The sequence below is a fragment of the Mus caroli genome, chromosome 3 (assembly GCF_900094665.2).
Source record: "Mus caroli chromosome 3, CAROLI_EIJ_v1.1, whole genome shotgun sequence".
Lineage (NCBI taxonomy): Eukaryota > Metazoa > Chordata > Mammalia > Rodentia > Muridae > Mus > Mus caroli.
Window position 1 is genome coordinate 34,791,724 of NC_034572.1, and position 16,970 is coordinate 34,808,693.

Genomic DNA, 16,970 nt, shown 5'->3' on the forward strand with positions numbered 1-16,970 from the left:
TGGGCAGATGTCAGGACTACTAATTAGGCTTTTTCTGAAAATTTAGGGGGAGGAGTGGCTAAGTGGTCATGAACAGCCCATTCACACCATCCAGGTTGACACAGAGGCTCCAGGCCAAGGCCATCTGGCAAATGCAGTTACCTTCAATGTGGCAAAAGAGATTTTACCACAGAGGGCTGTGCACCTGACCCCTTAGTTGGCAACATCAATTTCCAAAAGGGTAAGGTCATTGATGAACATGCCTTTGCCCAAGCAGTCACTCACATAAATGTTACAACTGATATTTTATAGACAACAGCAAGGTATACTCAATCAAAAGCCCATCTCCCACTAATCAGGAGAGACTTTAGATGGGCAAGTGAGTAGGTAATTCTGGTCTAGCTGTAACTAATTTATGCTCCAGATTTTGTCCTACAAATAAGCTGGAACTGCTGGGCATCCCAGCACATACCTTTAATCTCAGCACTCCAGACTCAGGGACAGGATATCTGTGTGTTCAAGGATAACCTGGTCTATTTAGCAAGATACAAATCAATCAGGGTTATATGATAAAAACAAACAAACAAAACACAAAAACTTGCCTCAAAAACAAAAACAAACGAGAGCAAAAGAGAAAGGAAGAAAGTAAAGGTGAAGGAAGATAATATGATCCCACTCGCTACACAGAGTTCCATGGTTCTGGAATGACCTCACATACTGTAAGAGGCTGAATATTCCAATTTCAAAAACAAAATGTTTCCCTAAACTCCACCAGTTGGAATGAGTGAGCCCTGGGGTCATTTAGTGTCTAGAATGGATCTCCTACAGCACAGAGACCACACAGCAGTAGTAATAACAGCCATAGAGCTACCCTTGAGACCATCCTGCATGCATGAGGCATTGTACACTACTGTGCTTAAATCTGGGAAGGTTAACTCAAGCCTGTGATCTGAGCACTAGAGGAGGAGGCAGGAGGACTGCTGTGAGTTCAAGACCAATGCAGGCTACAAAATGATAGTCTGTCTCAAAACTAAAGTCAATGAATATGTTGAATAAGTACCCATGGGCACACATGTACAAAGTTTCCACTCTCAATACTGCAAAAGTGAATTAAAGGAAATGATGAGTCACATTTGAACACACAGCCAGAACCACTTTGAGCCCTTTGGTTTACAATAAAGATTCCTGTTTTGTTTGTTAGGATGGGGTCTCCCAGCCCAGGCTGCCCTCTAATTACTATCAGCTGAGGATGACCTTGAACTCCAGATCTTTCTGCCTTTAGCTCTAGAGTGCTGTAGTGACGAGTATGCTGCACCATGCCTGGTTGAGACGATGCTGGGAAGCAAACCAGGTCTTCATGCTTGCGAGGGAAGTGTTTCACCACTGAGTTACACTTTTAAGCCCCACCATAAACATTTCTTAGGAATTTAAATATGTTTCATATTTTTCTCTTTACTTGTAACTCAAATGCATTGATTTTATATAAATATTTGAATTAGATACATTCCTATATAATTATAAATGGAATTCCATATATGGATGCATTTGAAAGTAGCCAAACAGTGACTATTAAACAGTGCATTAATTAATGTATTAAAACCCTAATCAATGAATTAAACTTTAAAATAAAAATGTCAAAAACAGCATTCTAAACTATTCTATGCATACCCCTTTCTCATTTTATTCTTTGCTCTTCATGTTAGAAGAAATTTAAGTTCTGTCTAAATGAAGAAATACACAAAACCCTTTTTCTTAATGTAAACTGCGACCTATACACTTGCTGAGCCATTTTACAGCTGTCCCAGTAATTGTTCTGAGGGGTCTTCTTTAACAGAACGATGTTCAAAGTTGTCCGCACTAAGCAAGCAGGAGCTCTGTAAATAAGATCAGACAGCGTCCTGAGCGGCAGTGGGACCTACTCCGGGTTTACTAGTCTACTACAAGTAATAAGAAACGGACAGGCAGGAAGTAATGAGACGTGACCAGAATCAAGTTCTTTCGTTTGCTTTCATTTTTGTTTGAGCTGTTCTAATTAGAAAGGGGAGTATTAATTTAACACCGAATATGCTGAAACAGACGTTCCTGCAAATGAAAGCCCCCGAGTATCCTCAAAGAGGCAGTTCAAAACCAGTTCAGAGCCGCTCGTCATTATCGGACAGAACTATGGGTGATGAGGGGTCGGGGGCTGTCTCCTCCTCCTCAGCCACTCACTTTAGCACTGTTGATCAGAGCAGACTCAGCTGCACACAGGACCTTCTCCATTCTTGTGAGTTTCATTCAGCACAAGAGTAGACCAGCATCCAAACAACAAGGGCAATAAATGTTCTCTCACAGAAATGTGTTCCTTCATTTCTAATCCCAGTATCCTTTCCTTCGCTCTCTTGTTTGTACTTTCTCTCTGGCTCTGGCTCTGGCTCTCGCTCTTGCTCTCTCGCTCTCACCTGCATCAGTCACTCTAACCACTTAATTCCACAGCCCGCACTTTAAAAGACATTTTCAGATAAACTCAGAATAGAACTCTCAGGGTTTAATAGGGATCCATCTCATTCCCCCTGATTGTAGAGAAACAGCCATAATCTGATGCAGATTTCCGAGTCTCCTCTCAGCTCAGGAACCTTGTCATGAAATAATTAGAGGTACACTAAAAATCCAAATAAAGAAACCGGTTTGCTGTGGAGATGTATAAACTGGATATCAGTGTGAACGGTGCCAAAACTGAGTCAGAGAGATTAGCTTGCAACCCTGCTGAGGAAGGCCTAGCAGGATGAAAGGTCCTTGCACACAGTGAGAGGCTCCCAAGCCCCATTGGTCACTTTCATCTCTGGATGCTCAGAACAGAGCCTCTTTCCTGCTGGCTCTGGCACTGTGACCAGGGAGAGACCAAAGGGGCTGCAGGGACAGCAGACACAAAAGCCTGGGAGGGCTTAAAGGCAACCATGGACTCTAAGAAATAGGAGCTTGGGCCTCTGCGCTAAATAGGCCTGTGATGGGCCCATAATAAACCTGAAAGACACAAGCTTAGATGGCTGCATGCAAAGTGGGGAAGCTTTCCAATTACCACTCCCGCCAGCCCTATTCATCTGTGGAGGCTCTCCCACAAACTGTCTATTCACCCCTCCCAGATGGGTCCGTCTAACGGGAGCAGGGCTATGTCCAACACTGAAGGTAATTACATCATGAGAGTATCACAGGCTGTAATTTTCTGCAGGTGTCTTGGACACATTCTCCAAAATTCCTTGCCCCCAGAGGAGGTGAGCATTCCTTCTTGGCTTATAGTTCAAATGCTCTGCCTGTAAGGACCAATGCAACCATTTATCTCAATAGTCATTGAAAGGCTTGCATGGTACAGTCTTTCTTCCCCATGTCGCAAGTGTCCTTGACAACATCCACAAAGATGAAAATATGTATGTCTGCATAAACACACATACATGCAGACAACAGACACACAAGAGTCACACAGAGATCTATACAAACACACACACACACAGACAATACATGCAGAGACATACAGGAACACATTCACGGAGCACATACACACAGACACGCACAGACATATACAAACACAGAGACATGTACACAAGCACACTCACTGACATGGGGGACTCATGAAAAAACACACATGTGAGAGTACATAAATCTAGTCACCACACTCCCTAGCATCACAACCATTGCAGCAGTAGTCAAGAACCAATTCTAGAACATTCCTTACAAGAGCTTCAGCAAGTCTGTCACCCTGCAGAAGACACTCAGCCTTTAACTCTTTCAAGTCCATAGACTTGGGACAACGGAAGCTGCACAGGAAGGAGAACAAATGGGAAGGACAATGCTCTGGACCACTTCATTCCTTTAAACAACTGCTTGTGCTATAGGCCTTATTTATCCAAAGGACTCTTTGACGCAAGAGAAACAGATTGCATTTTTATGAATTGTACAGAGCTCTGTCATTGTTCACCAGCATCCCCCTGTTGTAAAACACAGGAAGTTTTACCTGACAGCAGAAATATGACAAAGGAGATGTTTAACACACTGAGTAACTCATGCCAAGGAAGGGGAAGCCTTTTATTGTTCTCAATGTTGGAACACTCAATTATATAGAGACAAATTGAAACGAGGCGCACATCACTCAAATTGATGGAGAGATCATTAAACATTTCTTGGATTTCACGGCTTCACTACGGAGATGTTGCTAAGTAACGGAAGAACAAAGCTGAGATGATTTTCAGCTGAGGACAAGACTGGTTACTGAAAAGCACACGCCAAGACAGCACCGAAAGCACGTGCTCTTCCTAAACCCACATCTTCTTTCATTGTAATGGTTTTGTTTTTGTGGTACATTTCAAAGATCTATGTATTTTTATTTGTATTTGTATTTGTTTCCGTGTTTATATGTGTACCACATGTGTGCCTGATGACCATGGAGACCAGAAGAGGACAAGCCGATGCCCTGAAGTGATCAAATGTTCTTAGCCACTGAGCTCTCTCTCCAGCCACCGTATGAGTTCCTTTTAAAGAATCTTTTAGCTGTAACAGTGGTTCCCTGCTTGTGTGCATGTATAGTAATCCATGCATGATGCTTACTGAAGACAAGAGTGTGTCAGATTCTTTGGAACTGGAGTTATAAATAGTTGTTAGCTGCTGTGGGAGTGCTCAGAACTAAGTCTGGGTTCACTGCAAGACCATCAAATGCTTTTAACTGCTTACTCTAACCCTCTCTTCAGCCCCATAACTGCTTTCCTAAATACATACTTATCTAGGAAGCAATGTCACCCGTGATGTCACAGTATAGTTCATGGAAACATTGGTAACCACATCCTTTTGTTTTGAAATACATTCTACCTTTGAAATAGAGTGTTTTATGTTTCATAAGTCAAGCTTACAGTCAGTTCTCACTAGAACCATCTTCTACCATCCCCCACTGTTCAAAGGCTTACCTACCAAGCATAATATAACCACTGGGTTTCTTTCAAATCCAGATCCCTAAGCACCATGGGACATTTTTATTATACTTAGAGAATTTAACTGTATCTAACACTTTTTTAAAAGCATACTTATCTTTTTAGTGAAAATCAACATACTCTTGAGAGTGGCTTACCTTTCATTTTTATTTTGAATGCAGGATACAAATAATTCATAAATTATTTCACAGACCTGTCCTCTTATTGAAACCCCAACTCATCAATTCTGAGATAGAACGGAGAAGGCACAGTAGAACACCTCAGCCATTTCTTCCCCATTGATAGTTCCTGACTGACAGGGATCACAGCTGTGGGCCATTGCAAAGACCACTCTGGCCTGGACTTCCATCAGCGCCCAATTCACTCAAGAAAGCCAAGGCATCTAACAAGGCCTTGAGCCATGGACTTAATGAGCTCCTGTAAAAATCTACTCAATAAAACCTCCTAAGGCTGAGGAAACCCTAAGAAGAGGAACAGTTACTACTCTTGGACCAAGACAAATTATTCATAATGTGCATATATTCCTTAATTTAAACTTTTTGAGAATTTTCATATATTACCACTGTATTTATATATTCCCACCTCATCGTTTTTTCCAACTCCTCCAAATTTCCCAAATTCCCTTCCAAAGACAAGGCTTCTTTTTCCTCATTTGTTATTGTTACTTAAATACACATGTTTATATATACTTATTTACACACAGATGATAGATGCATACATACATACATACATTCATACATAATGCAACCTACTGAGTCTACTTAGTGTTAATCACAAGTATGTGTGTTAAGGACTGTTCACATGGGATTACCTGTCAGAGGGTTAACCCCTGGAGAAGACTAACCCTCCTCTCTCAGAAGCCACTCACTACCTGTAGCTCTTCAGGTAGTGGTGGGGCCTTATAAAATGTCCCCATCCAGACTGGCATGTCAAATGGCATGTCACCTTGCAGGTCTCATTTAGGAAAACATATGACTGAGATTTCATCGTGGCAGTTTCTCAGTCATGGTACTACGAATTGCCTAGTATAACTCTAAGCTCTCTAAGCCCAGGATCACTAAACTTGTAAGATTGCTGTTTATCCACAAGTTTGTTGTTTTTTGGTTTTTTGTTTTTTTTTTTTTAATAAAGAATGAAAACAAGCCATCATCCACTCCTCAAAAGCTCAGTATCTGAACAGGAAAACTGTCAATGAGGAAATGTGTCTGTTCTAAAAGCTTGAAAAAAATAGTCTAAAATGTAGGCTGGCACAATGGTCTCTTCATCCTTGTTAGCGCTCTCCTCCTGATTTTATGCCATTCTCCCTCTGCAATAAACTTGGATCATCTTGGGTACCACATTGTGTACATCATGTCTGAATTCTTCTTAACAAAGCTCCCAAGGACTAACAAGCCAAGCGGAGTACAGGGTAGGATCCTGGTCGTATTCTTTGTTGTTTCCACCTGGTTGCAGCTCATATTTCTTCATCCGATTCATGGTGAGGTGTGGACTGCATTGAACTGAGACCATACATTGTCCATATTCTTTGAACTTACAGCTTCTCTCTGGGTATGCACTTGTGTACCAGGCTCCAGGACCTTCATTGTCTCTTGTTTAGGGGATTTTATGTTTCAGGTCATTCACATTTGCTCCAGTTGTCTGTCTCCTAAATTTAGCTATCATAATTCATGTCCCTTTAAAGAAAAAAACTACATTCCCATTTGTCAATCTGCCATGTATGAAGTCAACATAGTGTTTGTATTGGAGTAAAGAGATCATACCTGCTCCTAAATGGTGGTTTTATTTTGCGATTTCTTTGCACAGTATACCAACTTGGTCCTGAAGGGAAATCACAGGTTCCTTTGCTATTGCTGATTTCCGTTCTCAGTACATTGTATGCAGGATTTGTGGCCAAGTCTTTTCTCTGAGCTCTCCAGGAACTTAGAAGAAGAAAAAAAATTCATCCTGTATATGAAAGAGGTCATTGTATGCTTTCGATCAAGTGAGACTTGACTCCTGTGAGCCAAAGAATCTGATGCCAGGCAAGGGATGTTGTATCTGGATTTAGGATACGTGTAGAAGTTGGTCCCATCAGCCAAAATAACTTCATAATGGACTTCACACATGCTATGCCTGATTCGCAGGCTCCCTAGCAACAGGCATGCACCACAACCATATATCCCACTGTGATCAGGCTGGTGTAGAAAAGGTGGCTTCTCCATGAGCTCTTCATATTCTTTTCTTTCAGGTGGGAAATTTCCCTTAGTCCATAATGATTTGCCTCGGATTCATGCATCATGGTTGAGACAGATTTCATTCCCAACCCCCAAAGGGTTAACTTGGCCTTTTACAAGCAACATAATCAATTTAATTTAAATGTTATAGAAATACAACCATCAGCTAGCAATTTAAACCTAATGCCACCCTCCAGATAGATATATTTTGGAGTTTGAAAAATAGACAGATGAGCCCTCTGCCCAGAGTTTTATGGCTTTAAATAAGCACAAATTATGTCTGGAGGTGAAATAGAGACTAAAAAGGTTAAAAGATAAAAATTCAGTCCTGGTGACAAGAAAATGCTTTGAATAAAAGCAATAACAACAAAAATAAGTAAAAAACAATTTTACATGGTAAAAGACAGTTTTGTTCTAAAGGGTTGTTCCAAATTAAATATATATATATATATATATATATATATATATATATATATGTGTGTGTGTGTGTGTCTCTCTCTCTGTGTTCATGTGTATGTGTGTGTATGTATGTGTATATGTGGTTTAAGCGTATACATGTGTGTGTACATATATAGAGAGATTTGAGGGGTGAAAACCTTAAGGTTAAATCATGTCACACAAGTTTAGGAAGGTTAAACCTTTCTTTATAAGATAGCATAAGTATGATGAAGCTGGCTATAATTAAAGCCTTTTAAAATTCTTGAGGTTATAACTCAATAACCAATATAAAACTTAAACCTAACTAGTCACAACAGTTGTTCTGTTCTCAGCAAGAGAAGAGCCTGGAACTTCCAACTCTATTCATTAGTCCAAGTTAAATCTTGGAAAAGTAGATGGTCCTGAGAAACTAGAAAAGTTTAACTTTCTAAACTTTGTGATCTGTTTTAGCCTTATGGCTCTCCCTCCAACCTTTCTCTATATGTACACATACAAACACATACACATAAATACGTATGTACATATCTACACATACATGTGTGCCCTTGGAGGAAAAATCATAAGTGACCTTAGGACTTGTACAAAAGCAGAAATAAGTAAAGTTTGTTCCTTCCTCACTAAAAAATCATACCTTGCTGCCTTGAGTTTCTGTCAACTTTGCTTTCTCCCTTCTTATAATCAAGATGGAAACACATTCCTTATCCAGATCCAAGATTATTCTCAAGAAAGTAAACAAGGAAATTGCTACATTTGTGGTGTTCTGCTCAATTCCAGTGCCTGCAGATTTCCATGGTGGGGTCTTCTTCTCAGGGAATGACTGGAACCCATTACAACAGTAACTTAGTAAGGTTAGAGCTAATTCTTCCTTGTAAACCCTGTAGACTTAGTTTTCAAAACCTACTTTAAAAGCATTCTTAAATGTGTCAACTTCCATTATAGCCCACCAACTGAAGATAGAGGAGGAAGATGCCTAGTAGGACAATGGGACATGGACCTGTTTTGAAGAAGTTCCCTGGGGGTGATTCCAATCTTTGTTGTCTGAAGTCCTGTCCACTAGCAAAACATCAAACATGAATCAGTAGTATATCCTCAATCCAGAAGAAACCCCAAGGCTCCACCAATCAGCATAAGTCCAACCTAAGCAGCAAAAAGCAGTCGAAACACCACCAGAAGTTCTTTTGTGTATTTCTTTCCACAAAGTTACAGCAAGGAAAAATCAGATAAGAAATCAAGGTGAACCAATTCCAGAGTGTTATCTGTGAAGACCAATGTCAGTGAAATCCAACGAAGACCAGCATAGCCAACCAATGCTAGAGCATCAATGAAGGGAGCAAGGTGAAACCCAATGAAGACCAGCAAGGTGAACCAAGACCAGAGTGCCATCTATTGTTTGCTGGGTTATATTTATACTCGTTCCAAACATCATGTGTTCTCTCAACTGTACACCCCAGGAAAACATCACATGCCCTTCACCAGGCAGCTTTTAGAAAACTCCACGTCTTCTTCAGCAAAACATCGACCAAAAGACAGTTTCCAGAAAAACATGACACAAACTGGGTCTCCAAAGAAAACAGAAATTTTCACTCCAAAACCTAATTATTGGATAGGATATTTACTAATGGCCACTAAACTACTGCAAATAAACAGAACAGAGAAAGACTTTTTCAAAAGAGGAGGCAAACAGATCTGTAGTGGGTTTTGCCTAATGCTGTTTGTATTCTTGTGTTACTTTGGGTCTGAAAAAAACATTTGCATGAGAATTTCTGCACACATATATCTTCTGGGAACCTGTCCTAAGTTGGTTCTGATTGGTAAATAAAGACTGACAGCTAATGGCTGGGCAGAGCAAACAGAGCAGGGCAAATTCCTGGGCTAGGTACAGGGGGGAAAGGAAAAGGAGAGGAGATCCATGATGCCAGGAGAAGGAAAAAAAGATGCCATGCCTGAGAAAGTGCAGGACAGGGAGGCATAGCTACATTTTTGAGTCAGGAGAGTGTGTCCAAAAAGGGCTCCCCAACTGGGTCCAAGGCAGCCAAGGTAGAATACAGAATGTAGTCAAGTGTTAACTAGGGATTTTCAGAGGGAGGTGATTAGCTATGTGGAGGTTAGGAAGTGGCCCAGCAGTTGTGCTGCTTAACTCAAAATATAAAAGGTACACACCTCTGTGTGTGTGTGTGTGTGTGTGTGTGTGTGTCATTCTGGAACCCAGAACATTGGGACAGTAGGGAGAACCCCTCATCAGGTTTGTTTAATTATTTAAAACTACACAGGTCCCTGTGGGTGTCAGTTAGGTGATACTTTTTTTTTTCTAAATTAGATATTTTCTTTATTTAAAATTCAAATGTTATCCCCTTTCCTAGTTTCCCCTCCCAAAATTCCCTATCCCCTCCCCCTTCCCCCTGCTCACCAACCCACCCACTCCCATTCCTGGTTCTGGCATTCCCCTATACTGGGGCATAGAGCCTTCATAGGACCAAGGGCCTCTCCTCCCACTGATGACCACCGACTAGGCCATGCTCTGCTACAAATATAGCTAGAGCCACAAGTTCTACCACGTGTTTTCTTTGATTGGTAGTATAGTTCCAAGGAGCTCTGAGGGCACTGGTTAGTTCATATTGATGTTCCTTCTATGGGGCTTCAGTCCCCTTCAGCTCCCTGGGTATTTCTCTGGTTCCTTCATTGGGGACCTTGTGCTCCATCCAATGGATGACTGTGAGCACCCACTTATGTACTTGATAGGCAGTGAGTTAATACTCTTGAATTTTATAAGGGATCATATATGTCTTTGGACATTAACTGCTATTTAATCTAATCTTCTCTCCTTATGATGAGACCTCAGTACTGCAGCCTTATGTATCTAGGTGCAATTGATCATCTTCTGAGGCTTAAAAATTAGCAAGAATAAAGACTTAGAATTCTTTCCATGGTTTGTTTAAGCTGGAAGTAGCCATAATAACTTGATGTCCATCTCCAGAGGCTTGTAGAGTATCGACTCTTGAGGGTGTATTGTTAGAGTACCTAATAAGATATTATCAATGTGGATGTTTTTGTGGCTGGACACTTCCTTTACTAACGAGTACCCTCAGATCTTGTGTCTCTAGCTGCATATGTAGCAGAAGATGGCCTAGTCGGCCATCATTGGGAAGAGAGGCCCCTTGGTCTTGCAAACTTTAAATGCCCCAGTACAGGGGAATGCCAGGGTCAAGAATTGATAGTGGGTGGGTAGGGGAGCAGGGCTGGGGGAGGGTATAGGGAACTTTCAGGATAGCATTTGAAATGTAAATAAAGAAAATAATTAATAAAAAATAAGCAAGTACTGGAACTGAAGAATTCTACTTAGCAGTCAGAGGAAGAAATTCTGTGATTTGCTCTTAAGTAGATGGCTTTCTAATGAAAGAAGAAGAAATTTTTCAAAAAGACCTACAAAGAGCATGAAAACTGGTTTCAGTGGTCTCCTTGGTCATTGCTCACTCTCTCCACACAAGAATATAGTTTTTTTTTTTTTTTACTGCAATAAACTCTGCCTGTCTTCTGTGCTGCATCCTATGTGCCTAGTTTAAATGCGTTCCACAGAGATCACAAGGATCAAGAAGTCAGTGAAACTCTGAGCTGAATCTTAGACAAACTCGCTCTCACCATCATGGGTTACCGTCAAGTAGTGCTCTTGCATATTGGAAAGAAGATGCTGATGTTAAATTGAGGTCAAAGCTAGAAAACAGTAAGACTGCCTGAGCCTGAACTTGAAAAACTCAAGGTAAAATATTGAGTAGAATACATTTTACTAACACCCACAACGGTTACTATGATCACTTGTTTTCTTTTTGCACAAGAGTTTTTCACATACCCAACCCCCTGACAATTTGGAACTGAACTTGAAAAAATAAAATAAAAAATATTTCTTCTTACTCAAGAATCAGTCCCATATAAAGCAATGATGGAACAGGAAAGCATACACGGGAAATAAAATTTGAAGCAGATGGCAGGAAGCCCTTGAAGAAAAATTACACATGCGTAGATGACCCTACCAAGGAAAATCATTCTGGTATAAACACTGGGTTCATTCAAGAGATGGCTAAGAACAGGAATAAAGTGAAATAGTTTGACCGATAAGTGATTACCATGGGGAAAATATTTTTAAATTTATTATTTGTGCTATAATTCATAGTAAGTCCTGATAGGCCCTTCCTTTCTGAGACATGAAAACGAAGCATGCATTGTTCACCCTCCCTGGCAACCTCTAACTTCCAAGTGTACTTGAGAGCTGTGAGGACTCTTATTTCCTAAGCGATGCTTTCAGGCAGAGCTTCACTATTCCTGGGTCTGTGGCTGTAGTACAAAGGGATGAATGAGCTCCTTACACAGTGTGCATTGAGCACACAGAGGGGGAAGTGCTTACCAGCACCAGGTTTTGTTCCTCACCCTAGGTGGATTTTATCAATGACTGCATTTTCTAAAGCCTTCTGGGAAATGGAGACAATTGGCTTCATTTTACCTCTTTCTTTGACTGGAGTTGCTACGTGCATCACATAAAACAGCAGCATGGATCAAAACCTTAATCATTCTTTAAAATTAGATTTAAGGGCTTATATTAATAGACATAACTGGTACTTTTTTTGACAATTCCACTTTTAATTCTAGTCATGAAAGATAAAGCTGACTGTGACTCTGGACTGTCAATTGTAGCCACATATTTTAAAAATAGTTATACTAAAAATATCCTTTATTTAGGCTTTATTTTCCAGATTTTGCACTGTAATACAAACTTTATGAGGCTTAAATAATCTTTGTTTAGTGGGCATTCAAAATTCTTCATGATTTTCTACATATCTAAGCATCTTTTGTACAACTACATATTCTATATTTTGAATCACCTTAGTCTTTTTCTAGTCAAAGTGTAGGTGCTAATCTTGACTCTGTTAACATATTGTAGGTTTGAATCTTGACTCTGTTAACACATTGCTTGCTGTTTTTTCCTTGTTCTCAATCATATGTATATATAGTAATACATGTACAGATGTATACATGTATGCATATAGTATTTATGAATATATATATATATATTAAATATTTGAATTAGTATTTGCAATAGTATTTATGTACTTATATAGAGGCACTATGATGTTAAATTTAGTTGTTAACTTAAAATCTAGAATCACCTGGGCAGTAGGGCATGATTTCAGGGGTTGTCTTGATTGCATTAACAGAAGTGGGAAGACCAATTCACTGTGGGTGGTGCTGGGCCCTGGCTGAGGTCCTGTCTCTGCTTCTTGATTTTAGAGGGAACTTAACTGACAGCTTCAAGTTCCTGTAGCCTTAACTCCCCTGCTATTATGTACTTTGAACTGTGTAACCAGAATAAATCCTTTCTCCTTTAGGTTGCTTTGGTTAGAGTATTTACTCAAAGCAACATGGAAAGAAACTAAGTCAGGTAGTATTCATGTGTGTCAAATAGTATTCTTATGTATATACCTATATAGATAGTGTGTATTTATGTGTGAGAATGTGTAGAATTTATATGTGTTTGCATATATATCTATAAATAGTAAACATGAATGCATATTTATATACCTACATACAATATATATGTGTGTGTGTGTGAGTGTGTGTATGTGTGTGTGTATTGTGTATGTATGTGTGTTTGTATGTGTGTGTGTGTACAAAGAATTTGTGTTCCTCTCTACATGCCTTCTGTGATGTCTTTATTCTATATCACTATATAGAATATGCACATTATGTGTACCTATTAACATGTGATCAGTGTCTGTGAGTTCAAGGTCTTCTTGGTCTACATTGTAAATTCCAGATCATCCAGTGCTACATTGAGATTGGGAGTAAGATCAAGAGAGAGAGAGAGAGAGAGAGAGAGAGAGAGAGAGAGAATCCTTGACTATTTTTCTCATAGCCTTGACACTTTGATTATAAAGGATGATCAACTTGATGCTAAGATATTTCTATTCATCCAATTTGATAAGCATTGCAGAAAATACTAGATACCCCACAGGACCTGTATGTCTTCTTACTTAACAAAAGATGTGATTATATAAAGGTTTGGGCATGGAAACTACTCAGTAGGAGACAGACAGAAGAGTCAACCTGCAAGCTGAGGTCAATGCTTTCAGGAAGGGGTAAATAAGTTCTCGAAGGCAAGGACGATGAACAACTGCTTGAAGTTGGAAGAGGCGGGAAAATTATTTCCCAATAGAAAATCTAGAAAGAAGGTTGCAGTGCATCTCAGAAAGTAGGATGGTTGTTGCAGAAGTGTGAGAAACAGAGTTCAAATCCCTAGAACCCAAGTAAAATGCATGCCTTTAATACCAGTGTTGTTACTGGGAGATGGGAGATGGAGACAGGAAACTCTCTGGAAGTTTGGGCTATCCTGGTGTACAGAGTGGTGAAAAACAGCAAAGAGACACTGCCAAAAAAGGTAAGGGTACAAATCCAAAGCTTTCCTCTGACCTACACTCACACACCCCTCATGTATCACACATGTGCACACACAAACACTTACACATATGTACACATACACACAAAAATGTACTTATACACACACACACACACACACACACACACACACACACACACTCTACAAAGAGTATATGCCTGGGATATCTTAATCTCCAGAAGGAAAAGGCAAAATACACAATACAGTGACATTATCATACCTAATATTGTTGCAAGATTTTTGAATTTATGAAGTAATTTCAGCCTGTATTACCATGACTCAAGCATTAGCTAGGATTTTCATGGTCTATTTAGTCCTCACAGCAACTCCTATAATGTAGGTACTAGCTTGAATCTCTCTGTCTAAGAGTAGAAATCAGGCAAAGGGAATGAAAGTGGTTTCTTTATCACCATGCAACCATTGCTAAAAAAGTCTGAGCTGGAGTCCAAGATTCTAGGGTGCCTCTTAAATTACAAGTAGCTTTTGTTTTGTGTTTGGACACTTAGTGAGTGTGAAACAATATGTAAATATAAGATTTCCCCCCTAAAAAGTAAGATCTTAAGAATAGGTATGGACAAGGGTTTGTTTTAGGCATAGAAGCCAAGAGCAAAAGTGAGAGACTTGGGATCACCAGAAAGGGGAGGATGGGAGTCAACCTAGGGATCAGTTACCAAGAGAGGTTCAATGACAGTCACCAGCATGTCATCCCTCAGAGGCCCTGGCCAGAAGTGTAGGGAATACACTCCAGAGCTTCAGAGATCTTCTACAGAGATGGTGTCATGGGGCACGTGTCAACCACCAGCTCTCTCCTACGGGTGGTAATGTAAATTCTCAGCTTTCAGGACTCTGTACTCTCCAGAATAACAGGATGGCTTCGTACGGTATTCTCACGCAGTCACACAGGAGAGGTTCTGTCTGGCTCCAACTCTCTAGTTAGCTACATTAGCAACAAATGAAGACAAGAGTTGACGCAGCTGGTCTTTGGACTCCCAGTTCCATGTTCTGTCCTCTCCATGGTCTGTCTCCTCGAGTGCTTGCTTCTGCATCTCTACTTTGCAATAGTATGTTTATATGAAAACAAATGACAAAAAAAAATGGAGACCATATAGAATCCAGGAAAAGCAGTGCTGTTTCTAGTGGGCTGCACTTTGCCCTACTAAATGTACAGTCAATCACTAAAAAGTGTACATATAGTAAAAATATATCACTCCTGATTTAAACTGTCTTCTTCAGTGGCCCACTTCAAAGAAGAAACTCTCTAACTATGTGCTGATTAGTGCTCTTTGGATATCAACCTCTCGAATGTTAGTTTCAATACTGTAGTAAGAATTCAAATACCTCCACTAGGAATTTTTATAAAATGTGCTCTTCATATTTCCATGTTCCTTTCAAGCCTGTTGCCATCTCTTCTTCGTCTAATACTAATAACTAAATATTTTCCATCCAAATGCGGTGCATAATTTGCTTTTCATTGGACAAAGAATCACTAAGAAGCAAGACAGAAAATCCTGTACATAATGTTTCTCTCCAGATGGATTGCAATTCAAGCTGAATAAGAGAAAAATAATAAATTCATAGTATAATCCTATTAAAACTATTTGCCAATTTTATAAAGAATATTCTTCAGGGGCTGGAGAGATGGCTCAGTGGTTAAGGGCTCTTGCTGTGTTTGCAGAGGACCTAGGTTCTATTCCCAGTATTTACATGATGGTTTACAACCATCTGTGCTTCCAGTTTCAGGGATCTCTCTCTCTCTTTCTCTCTCTCTCTCTCTCCCAGTGTGTGTGTGTGTGTGTGTGTGTGTGTGTGTGTGCATGTATATGTATTAAACGGCATTTCTAAATCAGAAATATTTCCTTAAGCAATATCATAACAATTTAATCAAAGGAACACAGAAAATAAAATTCATTTGTTATATTTAAATTATATTGTGTTTTTTCAATCTTTTGTTAGTATACTTGTAAATACACTGTATAAAATGAACATATAATAAAAAAAATTCCTACTAGAAATAACAGACATTTGCGACACCCCCAAAGCTGAATCATATATTAAATATGTGGCTAGAACCGTTTTCAGAATTAACTCTAGATTATTGTTTCATCAAGTATATACATGTAATTGATTGTCTGTGTGTATATATATCACATGTGAATGATTTCTGATACTCATGAGATTAAAATAAATTAACAGTATTAAAACTGAAATGTTTTCTGAAAGCATGATCATAGAAAAGTATTAAAGATTTTAGAGATCATTATATTATGTAATTAGTACGTCCTAAGGATAAATCATGGGTATGTGAGATTCATTAATCACAGCCAAGCATTCCCTCTGCTACGAAGGGCTATAAATCATTATACCTCATAAGGAAGTATGGAGCCATTGTGGGCTCATCAGAGGGGCTCGCATGTCATAAACACATAGCTTTGCTTTTAAAACACAACGTTTAAAACTCCCCAAACATCCCAACCATCAACTTGAAAACTTTATCGGATATTTAAAATCATACATTCATAAGCTTTATAGAAATAGGTGTGTTCTCTGAAGGCCTGATACAATCAATGCTCAAACAGCAGAGAACAGATCATGGAATCCTATTTTTCAAAGCTAACAGCCTGTCTATGGAATGTGTTATTTTCAAAGGCTAAGCAAATATTTTGTGTGTGTGTGTGCTTTATTAGGGAAAAGTTTATCATGCAGCAGTTTCAAACTGCAGTTAAAAGTAGAAGTTTTCTGCTTAGCTTGATGCTATTTTTTCTTTATGCACTATCTAAGGTCCTTGTTTTCTTGTAGAATTTCAGAGCTCAGCCCTCAGTTTCTGAACACCGGTGCGAATGAATATGGGCTATAGCATGAGACTCAGCAGGTCTCCGAGTGTGGGAGACACCAGGTGAAGTGTGTGCACATCACAGGGACCTACTCTGGCTGGTTGAAATTATA